At 33.0% G+C, this 10,892-nt stretch overlaps 1 non-coding gene across 1 annotated transcript; it reads left to right on the top strand.

Moving 5' to 3' along the window:
* Positions 1 to 216: 216 nt before the first annotated feature.
* TRNAQ-CUG (transfer RNA glutamine (anticodon CUG)) lies at positions 217 to 288 on the top strand. The gene has a single exon. It is a non-coding gene; the product is annotated as a tRNA-Gln (tRNA).
* Positions 289 to 10,892: the final 10,604 nt, after the last annotated feature.

The following is a 10,892-nucleotide window of genomic DNA, read 5'->3' as shown; positions in this document are numbered from 1 at the left end:
GGTAAAAACTATCCACATTTAATTATTTCAAGGAGTTCTATTTGAATGTATTCACGTAAAAATTAATGGAAAATTAGACTTCCCAAGAATTGAAATGAAATCAAAATAAAAATTAACAAAAAGCATTAATAGCACTAAAACTATACAGAAATAAGTTTCTCTAAATTGGTGCGTGGGCGAAGGTTGCCTAAAGGGAGTAAAGATGCCACTACTAACGGTCCCATGGTGTAACGGTTAGCACTCTGGACTCTGAATCCAGCGATCCGAGTTCAAATCTCGGTGGGACCTCTAACATTTTACACAAATGTAATAATTTCTTTTTATTAAATTCAATTATTTCTGTATTTTTTAAATTTTATTAAAAACGAAATACACAGTTTATAAAATTTATTAATTTTTTTCCCCCAATTTAGTCTGCTAAATTTTGTAATCACTGTTTTATTTTTTTGCACCTTTCAATGTGCTCCACTAATAAATATTTCTTATAAAATTATGTTAATTATGTTAACTGAAAAAACTTTCAGTCAGTGAAGATAATTATAAACATTAACAGATCCAACACCCACAAGCTGAAAATATACTTAACTTAATATTAATCATTTTATTTTAAATTAATTTTGGAAGGTACAGCCAGAAAAAAGTCAGCAACAGTTTCTATTGCGTTTTCTCTGGCCATATTTTAGCCGAAAGATGTTTCTGATCACCACGGGTCTATCAACAATCTTGAAAAGCGTTGCCAAAATAGAAAAAATGTTCACTAATTATAATTGGTATCTTATATTTATGACACCTGGCCAGACAATGCAGAGAAAACAACTGAACATACACAAACTAATTACACATATGGTAAACTAGGACGTGCAAGGAGGCAAGTGTGGCCTCATCATGGGAAACTAAAAGTTGTCAAAGATGATTTCCGAAGACTGGATATTAGAAAATGCACTTCAAGGCACAAGACATCGAATGGAATTGGAGTTAGTATGTTATTGAGAAGGTTTAGGTTAAGTTGTGTATTGTTCAGCCATTAAGTTTATACATTTTTATCTTTCAAAAACGAGTAGCTTCTTTATGTAAGAAAACTTACAAGATTAAGACGTAGTGCATGGATGCTGCAGCCCAAAAAAATCTGGAAAAAAGGGTAGAAGGCGAAAATATCATTACATGAATCTATTACATTAATTTCTTAATTTAGAACCCATATTAGGCTAGAACTTAGCAAATATTTCCTGAACTTTGCCCGATGGACTCTTGGATGAAACCGCCAATCAAATATTTTTTGTTTGTCAAGTCCCTGGACTTCTATTTTTCTCCCAGCTCCACTTAACCGATGGCGTGCACTATATGTGGTCGTCTGTAAGCTTTGCTTTGAAATTACTAGTTATAGGAAGAAGAATTAACTGCAAGTACTTTGTACCTCCACATCAGTGTCAGTAGTACTTGTCTCTGGTTTTGTTAACCCAGGGTACCACTAATACACCCATCCAGGTTCTTAAAAAATTATAATACGAGATAACATTAGGCTTAGATAGGTTTTAAAATCTAAAAACTAGTTTATTTTTAGTATAAACAGTTGAAATATACAAAACTTGATTACACATTTATTGTTAAAAGTAAGAAACAGACAATATAATGCTATCCTATGTATAAAATGAAATAAAAAAAAAATCTAGGTGAAACGTGTTATTTTCCTCGCTGAGTAGATATTGTAACATGGTTGACACAACTTATTGTTTATTATTTATTCTTCAGCAATAATTGTTTAAATGCATAATTTCCCTATAGTTTTATCGTTCCAATTTACTCTATTAACTATTTACTTTCGAGTTTAAAAACAAAGACTTAGTTCTCGAAAAACAGACTAACGAATGAATCGAACATTCTTAGTATTTGTCAAATTTTCTATTTAAAAATCTATGTATAAGATTCCGCCTCTTTAATTTCTTAACGTTAATGTAGTACACAAGAAGAGGAGATAAAATATTGTTAACAGTTGTTGCAGTGAAATTGTTTAGACTGTATATTTATACAAACTTACATTCATTTTATTAAATTTATAAACTGGTGTGATGCTTTCTTCTCTACATATCCTCAGACTAACCAGAATAATTATAATTGTAAAGTTTTGGTACAAAGACATGGGAGGAGCGCCTTTTAAAACTGAACCAGGTAGGCAATAGATTATTATTCAAATAATACATTTCAAGATTGGAGAGAGTACAGAATATATTTCTGAGCAGAGTTAAATTTTATTGTGAGCTCAAGCATGACAACTTTGCCATCGAAAAGAATTTATTGTGATATCATAATATTGTGCATACAAAATGATTCACCCATAGATTGTTCAAATCTTTTTATTAATTTCAATGTTTGATGCTTCTCTGTTAGATTGAAAAAATGTTTTTACTAAAAGTTAGGTTTAAAATAGTTAGGTATTACTATCACAGAGTGCATTACTAAACAGATCTATGACATGGACTAACAGACTACGAGTATGAATAGGTGCATATATGTACATATATATTTATCTTGGATTTCTGGTTATTAATCATAGTATTAAAGAAAGATAGAAAAAAATAAAATAATTAGTTTCTTATTTTGAATTTAGCCTCAATTGAAATTTATCTACCAATTTATACTTCATACTGTGCTCAATTTAGTACTTTTGCTGTTGTAGAAATTAATTTTAATTATAAATTAGCCAGAACTTACCTTTGATGGTTTTTGTTTGTTGCCTGTTAACAGATTAAAACAATTTTAATGTAGCAAGCAATTCATTATTGTTATAATACCTTTTGCTCGTGTCAAATAATTAAACAGACTAAGTGATCTTCTCACAACTAGTACATTTTATTCTACCACTTTGATGAATCAAATAATAACATAGAAAATAATTGGGGCTACCAGAATTGATTTAGATCTACCACTACACTGTCAAAATTTCCATAATGTTATTATTGGAAAAAGCTTAGGAATATATGTAGCAACTCATCCAGCCAGATGTGTATGAAATAGTTTGATACCTCAGCGAACTGATTCTGCTCTTGAAAAAGTCCCTTATGAAAAAAAATTACGATTAGCGGACCAATGATATTTATTTCTTCAATTCTGAACCGTATTCTTGAATCATAGAATCTATATTGATGGAATTTAGATATTGGGCAATTAGTGGAATGATAGTTGCAGTTGTAAAATCTTTTGTGACGTCTAACATGGGTTGATGGAATTTTGAATGAATTAGATAAAACTGTATGGTTATTTTTTGAGCAATCGGAATGGTTTTTAATGCATTTTATAAAATAATAATGGTTTTGGTTTTCGACCATTGATAATTCCCTAAGACAATTGTATAACTAGACAATCTTATAACATTCTGCGTTTAAAACTGGTGTGAAGATTCAAGTAATCTTGTAAATTACCCTAGACTCATTTGAATTTAGAAGTAAATAATTTGAAAGCTACTAAGAGAGTGCTTGAAAGTTTCTATCATGTTGCTGAATTTAAGAGAATGAGAGGTATACTAAACAGTAGAAGAAAATTCAAAATGAGATAGCACAAGGGAACGGTACAAAAGTTTGTTAAATATTAATATTTATGAGCATTAATGTTTCGTAAAGCCTTTGGTGTTACGGTAGATGTAGTCCAATATCTTTGATGGTTTTGCTGTTACATCGTTGAAGGGCTCATTAAACTGAAGTTTAGGATCTATGTTATCCCTAGGTCACTGGCACTGTTGGTCTTAGTTAGAACGAAATCATTTGAACTTAAATTATTGTTACAGCAGATCTAGAAATGACCAGAACATTTTAAGGAATTTAGTTTTATCAAATTACCTTTCAAACCAATTATTCATTGATTCTCCATTATGATCTAGTATGAATGCATCATTTGAAGAGTTGATCGCACGTAATAGTTTAAGGTAATACGGGCTCAAAGCCATTTATAAAACATACGGATGAGATTCGATTGATATTATGTAAGTGAAGGCTGCGAAATATTGAATAACGTTTAAGCGAGAAAGATTTGACCTCAAAACATAAGGCGATAAATAGAGATAAATAAATAAAACCTCTTCAAATTATCTTCGAAACCAATTTGTAAGTAGAAAGATGTACAGTAAAGTTATTTATAAATCTAATAAGGAAGTACCTGTTTACTCCAAAGGAAGCCATAGGATGTTTAATATCCTTGATAAAGTTAAAAATGATTACTTACCAATTCCCTGTGGTTTCTTAGGAAAACCATAATACGGTGACAAGGTAGTGAACAATAAAGGAAGTATAATATAAAAACTAACAATGCCTTTCCATCAAAACGAAATATGAAACCTCATTACGACAGTTTTCATTTCACATTTATTTTCATATTTCATATCATTATGTCTACAAAAATTGATTTCATTTCTGATTCAAATGTTTATGGCATTCTTGGATGCAAGGAATTGAAGGTAATTTATGATAAGAAGTATACTATTTTTGGAATTAACAAATCATGTACAATTTTTTCAAAAAAATTGTTTATTGTAATTGCACAGTGTTAAGTACTAATTTTTCTAATTAGATTACTTCTTTAATATTTGTGAAAATAGAGGCTACATCAAGATATATCAAAATATAATCGGTGGAAATATAGATATGTTGTCCATTAATATGCTTGACGAGATTTGTCAATTGTCCTCAAGAAAATTTATCAAGTTATCACAGTACGAGTAGATAAACAAACCATCAAATAAAAACTTCTTACTTTGTTTAAAGTTTAAACAAGTTAGCAAAAATAATAGTTGGCTCCGTTACTTCTAAATGTTTTTAATTTCTTAACACTATCGTTATTTGATATCCATTGTCACATTTTACTAATTAAATCGTAATATTGTAGGAGAGCCTTAATTTTGGAACATATCTACGAGGTGTGGCTATTAAATAACGAGACTGATGTTGCCACAGAAGAACTATGCAAGCGCTAAATCCTAACGACCGACAGCTGTGCAGCGTAAAGCTTTCTTTTTCGAGTGCAGCGTCTTACGTGTTTGTAGAGAAATCTGTCTCACCGGAACCGTCGTTTGTATAAGAGGTGTTAGTTTCGTTTTGCCGAAAACATGATACTACACATGAGCAACGAATTGTCGTGAAATTTGACCAAATGAAACTTGGTGAAACCGCTACTGAAACTTATCTTTTATTAAAAGAAGTTTATGGCGATGAATGTTAATCTCGTGCGCGAGTTTTTGAGTGGTTCAAGCGTTTCCAAGATGGTCGAGAAGACGTCGGAGATGATGACCGCCCGGGTCGCCCTTCCATGTCCAAAACGGTTAAAAATATCGATTATAATTAATCAACATCACTACCGTGAGGTACTTGCACAACTCCGTGAAAGAGTAAGGAAAAAACGGCCCGATTTGTGGAAGAACAAGTCATGGGTTCTCCAACCAAGATAACGCGCCGGCTCACACTGCATTGTCTGTCAAGACGTTTCTATCCAAGTACAACATCCCAGTTTTAGGCTATCCGCCTTATTCACCTGACCTGGCCCCATGTGACTTCAGTCCGTTGAAGCTGTGAAAGAAAAAGCGGCACGCGTCATGCAGGAGCTGACATAAAAAGACTTCCAGCACTGTTTCGAACAATGGTAAATTCGCATGGAGCGTTGTAGTGATAGCGAAGAGGTGTATATTGAAGGTGATAATAACTAAATATGTATACTTACATTTAAAATTAAACGTTTTACAGCAATAGTCTCGTTATTTAATAGCCACACCTCATATATATAAAACAAAACTTCTTGCAAAATACAACTGTCATTGTGAAAACTTCTAACCAATTAATCTAGCTCTTCTAAAAAGTTAAATATTAAATTCATATTAGTTCAGCAGGTTCTTGGAGTCCAATATTGTGGAACACTTTATCGATACGCCCAATTTCCCAGTTCCATCAACGTTATGAATAATAATAATAATAATAATAATAATAGGGAAGGGATTAGCTATGAGGTTAGCATACTGGACTCCCACGCGGAGGTCCCGGGTTCGAATCCAGCAGCTGACCCTTAGATTTTTTCTTCCTAGGAGCTTCTTACAGCTCACTGTCCGGTGATGGACAGTGTTGTCTGTAACGAGAGAACACTGTCCGGAGGCCGGCAGTGCACTGAAAAAAGCTCCGGGCGCCAATAACCTTGGATGTTGACGCGCCTTAAATCATAAAAAAAAAAAAAAAATAATAATAATAATAATAATAATATTTATTCTTCATATGAAATATAAATTACAAATTACAAAATGAAAATATTGTACGGCTTGGAAAATCCGTCAGCCGGAGTCGATGTTACTATAATGATAAAGAAAGGAAAAGGAAAAACAAATAAACCAAAAATTAATAATAGCAATAATAAACAAAAATATGACTGATCTAGAAATAAAAATAAAACGAAATAACCAATATATAACAGAATTATAAATTAATAATTAAACTCCTGAACCAGCTGATACCGATAAGACCAGGCATGGCGTGCATATTTAATAAGAGGTTGACAATTTCGCGTTCCATTTAGGAAAGAAATCAATTGTTCTCTCGTAAGTACTGAACGTCCGAGATAGAGTCTCCGGATCTCAGAAAGAATTGAGCAGTCACCAAGAAAGTGAACCACGTCCTCAATGCACCTTGAATTACACAGAGAACAAAGTTCAATCTCCCTAGGCAGCCATGGCGTATGATTCAGGTAGACAAGCTCACATCTTAACTTAAAAATCCAGCGGAGTTCATTTAGAGTTAGACCCAAGGAGTTATCTTCATTCAAGTGACAAAGGCTAAATGAGTGGTCAAGTTCTCTGTCCATCAACGTTATGATCTACAATTAATCATTTTGATCAAATATTATAACTTTCTGTTCAGCAATAATAAGAGTCATTAATATTTGTTTTTCTTACACTTATTTAATCTGTGAAGATGGCTGATTTAGAAAAGATTTTTAGCGCAATCAGTTCATTAAAAATGAGTGTTGATGACAACATAAAAAAAAACAGACGAAATTAAAAATATGTTGGTTGAAACAAATAAAAAGTTCGACTTAATGGAAAAGGAGATTACAACGATAAAAAAAGAGTGCACCGAACTAAAAAAGTTAAATAAGAGACAGAGTATAAAAGTAAAATTATTAGAAAAAGAAGCTCGAGCAAAAAATTTGGTGTTGTACGGTTTAAAGATCGAGTCCGATAATATGAAGGATATGTTATCAGAAATTGTACAAGTATTTAATTCTAAATTAGAAGTCAGTTGTTTGGAATCTGACATTACTTATATTCGTAAGCTGGGAAACAGTCCTAATAAGCCCACTTTGTTGATTAAATTTGAAAGTGAAAAAAAAAGAAACGAGATTTTGTATAAGAGATTTAGTTTAAAAGGAACAAATTTGGTTGTAACGGAGGACTTCCCCAAAGAAATTAGAGAAGAAAGAAGAGTTTTATATAAATATTACCAACTGGCTAGAGAAAAAGGCGAAGATACGAAGATGCGTTACGATTATGTTGTTGTCAACTCGAATAAATTTTTCTATGAAGATTTAGTGAATGCCAGCGGTGCTACCAAAACATCGCAGAAGAAGAAAAAAATAACGCCAAAAAAAAGATCTAGAAGGAAAAGGAGTAGTGAAAAGGAAACATCGCAGACAGAAGACTCCAGCCGCCCCTCTACGCCGAGAACTAGCCAATTAATTCAATGGTTGAACACACCAGATCGAAACAAACTAGAGCAGGTATTGAAAAAGGTAAAAACGTCAAGGGATAGGCCTATTTCGGAATAGCAACTAACACCTCATTATCCAAAAAATAGAAAGCATGAAAAGAGTAATACAATTGAACAGTATTCTAAAACAATATTTCTAAAAGTAGCGTCTCTTGGTAAGGTGCTGTATATTTCATACTGTAACATTGGTGGTTTTAAAAGTTTGTATAAGCTATCGAATGTTGAAATGAATTTGCTAAATAACAATCAGATAATTTGCTTAGCTGAAACATGGTTGTTAAGTAATAAGTTCGATCTTCCACTTTTTCTCTCTGATTATATTTCGTTCACTTCTCCAGCTGTAAAAACTAATAAAAGAGGAAGAGCTAGTGGAGGATTGATAATTTTAGTAAAGAAATCTTTTGAAACCTGTTCAATGTTAGTAGAAATTAATGATTATTGGTTGTTTTTGGGAATTTTTATAGAAACTGTATTTGTGATTGTCGGTAATATATATTTGCCACCTTCGTGTGATATAGAATTACAATTAGAATTGCTTAGCAACACTGTCATTAAACTAAAATCTGAATACCCTAACAGTAATATGATTTTATTGGGAGATTTTAATTGTCGAGTAGGCAATCTAAACACTCTTTGCGACGATATTTCTGATTCCTTCCAACTCAGTGCAGTAAGAACATCATTAGACCCTACAATAAACAGAAGGGGTAAATTGTTAACCGAAACAATGGAGTTGTTAGGATTTTTTCTATGCAATGGCCGTTCGAATTCAGATAACCCCGGGAAAATTTCATTTTTTTCCCCGAGTGGAGGGAAAAGTACCGTTGATTTAGTTTGGATTGATGAAAATATGTTTAAACTATTTCGTGATCTATCAATTGACCCAATTTCTGATTGTTTTGATCATCTGATGTGTACATGCACTTTGGAAGTCCCTTATCTAATAATACCTAATGAGGTAGATAAAATCTGTTCTTCCAGTGAACAACCTCCTTTAAAAAGAATTAGATGGGACGTTGTCAAAAGTCCTTTTTTTCTAGCTAGCCTGAAGGAATCATCCAGAATTTATTTCAATTCCGATAATGTTGAGAATCTCTACCATAATTTTGTCGAGGCTTTAGATCAGGCGTTTACCGATTCGACGATGACATTCTATAAGCGACCGAAGAGTAATGGACCACACTTTGCTAATCAAATTTGGTATGACTACGAATGCAAACAACAAAAAACATTGCTCCGCCGGAAATATAGATTGTACTTAAAGCATAATGATCCATCGGTCTTAAAAGAATACCTTGAACAGAGGACGTCGTACAGAAAATTAATTAATCAGAAAAAAACGGAACATTATATGTTATTTCTCGAAAATATTAATAATGTTAAAAATAGCTCTCAATTTTGGAGAGCTATAAAATCAATTAAAGGTTACAAGCCGTCCGTCAATGAAATAGACTTGAATAGTTGGAATGATTATTACAACAAACTTTTCGGAGAGAAAATTGTATCGGACAAATTGTTTTTTTCTGTAAGTGATCCCTTTTTGGATGATCCTATTTCTCTAAGTGAATTACAGCTCGCTATTAAAATGTCTAAAAATAACAAATCTCCTGGTTTCGATAATATTCCCTACGAAGCCTATAAGTGCCTTCCTGCTCGATGGGAACATTTTCTTCAAAATTTATTTAACTTAATTCTGTCCACTGAAACTGTCCCAAAAGCTTGGTCGAGATCCAAACTGAGTTTGATTTATAAGAACGGAAATAGGAAAGATTTTGACAACTATAGAGGGATCGCCGTATTGAATAATATTACTAAATTATTTACCAGTATTTTGGCGCGTAGGCTGTTGAGCTGGGCTGAATGGCGGGGTTTGTTGCCAGAGGAACAGGCGGGTTTTCGAGAAGGCAGAAGTTGTCTGGACCATGTTTTTGCTCTAATGTCACTGATTGCAATAAACCTTAAGAAGAAAGGAGCATATATTTATGCGACATTCGTTGATTTTAAGAGAGCTTTTGATAGCGTCAATCATGATTTATTGTGGGACAAGCTTTTTAAAATGGGAGTCAGTGGGAAAATTATAAGGATAGTTAAATGCATTTATGATAATGCAGTAATGTTTATAAATTTAGAGCAGAAATTATCAGATGAAATAGCAATCTCCTCTGGGTTATTGCAAGGGGAGAGTCTTAGTCCGGCACTTTTTATTTTATTCCTAGCGGACATAGTCTCTTTTTACCAGGAAAATGGAGCAAATGGTATTAAACTTACGCCGTCCACCCAAGTCCATATGCTTCTGTTTGCTGATGACTTAGTAATATTTAATTATACTTGGCATGATGCACATAGAAATTTAAAGCTATTAGATCAATATTGTTCTGATAATGACTTGAAAATAAACACGGCAAAAACCAAAGTTTTAGTATTCCACAGGTCACCGAGAATGAAAAAGCTCAAACCGTTGTTTTACAGGGGACTGAAAGTAGAATACACAAAAACATATACTTATTTGGGCGTTCCTTTTTCTGCAAGTGGGAAATTTAAAGCTGCCACGGACTTCTTTTTGCATAAGGCGGCAATAGCTAGCGCTAAGGTAAAGGAGATATTAAGAAAAAGTAAATCCAATTGCTGGGAAGCTAAGATGACTTTGCTGGATGCGCTTGTAACAGCAACAACTTTGTATTGTTCCGAAGTTTGGGCGCTGAGATATTTTGATTCTTTGGAAACAGCACAAAGTAAATTTTTAAAACATTTATTTCACTGGCCTCGATACACGCCTAATTATATGATAAGGTTGGAGACTGGTAGAGCTCCGTTAAGTGTACCGGTCTTTATAAGGGCTGTTAACTACTGGAGCAAGTTACTTTCTCTTCCAGAAGACCGACTGCCAAAGCAATGTTTCTTAGCGCTGTGTACATTGGATGACGGAGAAAAGTTTAATAAAGAATACAATTGGGTGACGATTGTGAGATCCTGGGCGGAGGCATTAGGTGACCCTCATTTATTCCGTAAATTTGATTTTAATTATTTTGAGAAGAATAAAAGGAATATTATAGACAAATTAAAAAACGATTTACTCAGTAGCGATATAGACAGAGCATCAAATTCAAAATTTAGTTCCATATACAGATCTATAGTAAACTTTAATTATTACCAGCCTCAGTC

This window comes from Rhodnius prolixus, unplaced genomic scaffold (genome assembly GCF_049639745.1).
Source record: "Rhodnius prolixus isolate KJV_2025 unplaced genomic scaffold, Rpr scaffold_5, whole genome shotgun sequence".
Taxonomy (NCBI): domain Eukaryota; kingdom Metazoa; phylum Arthropoda; class Insecta; order Hemiptera; family Reduviidae; genus Rhodnius; species Rhodnius prolixus.
This window is presented reverse-complemented; position numbering and strand designations above follow the sequence as displayed.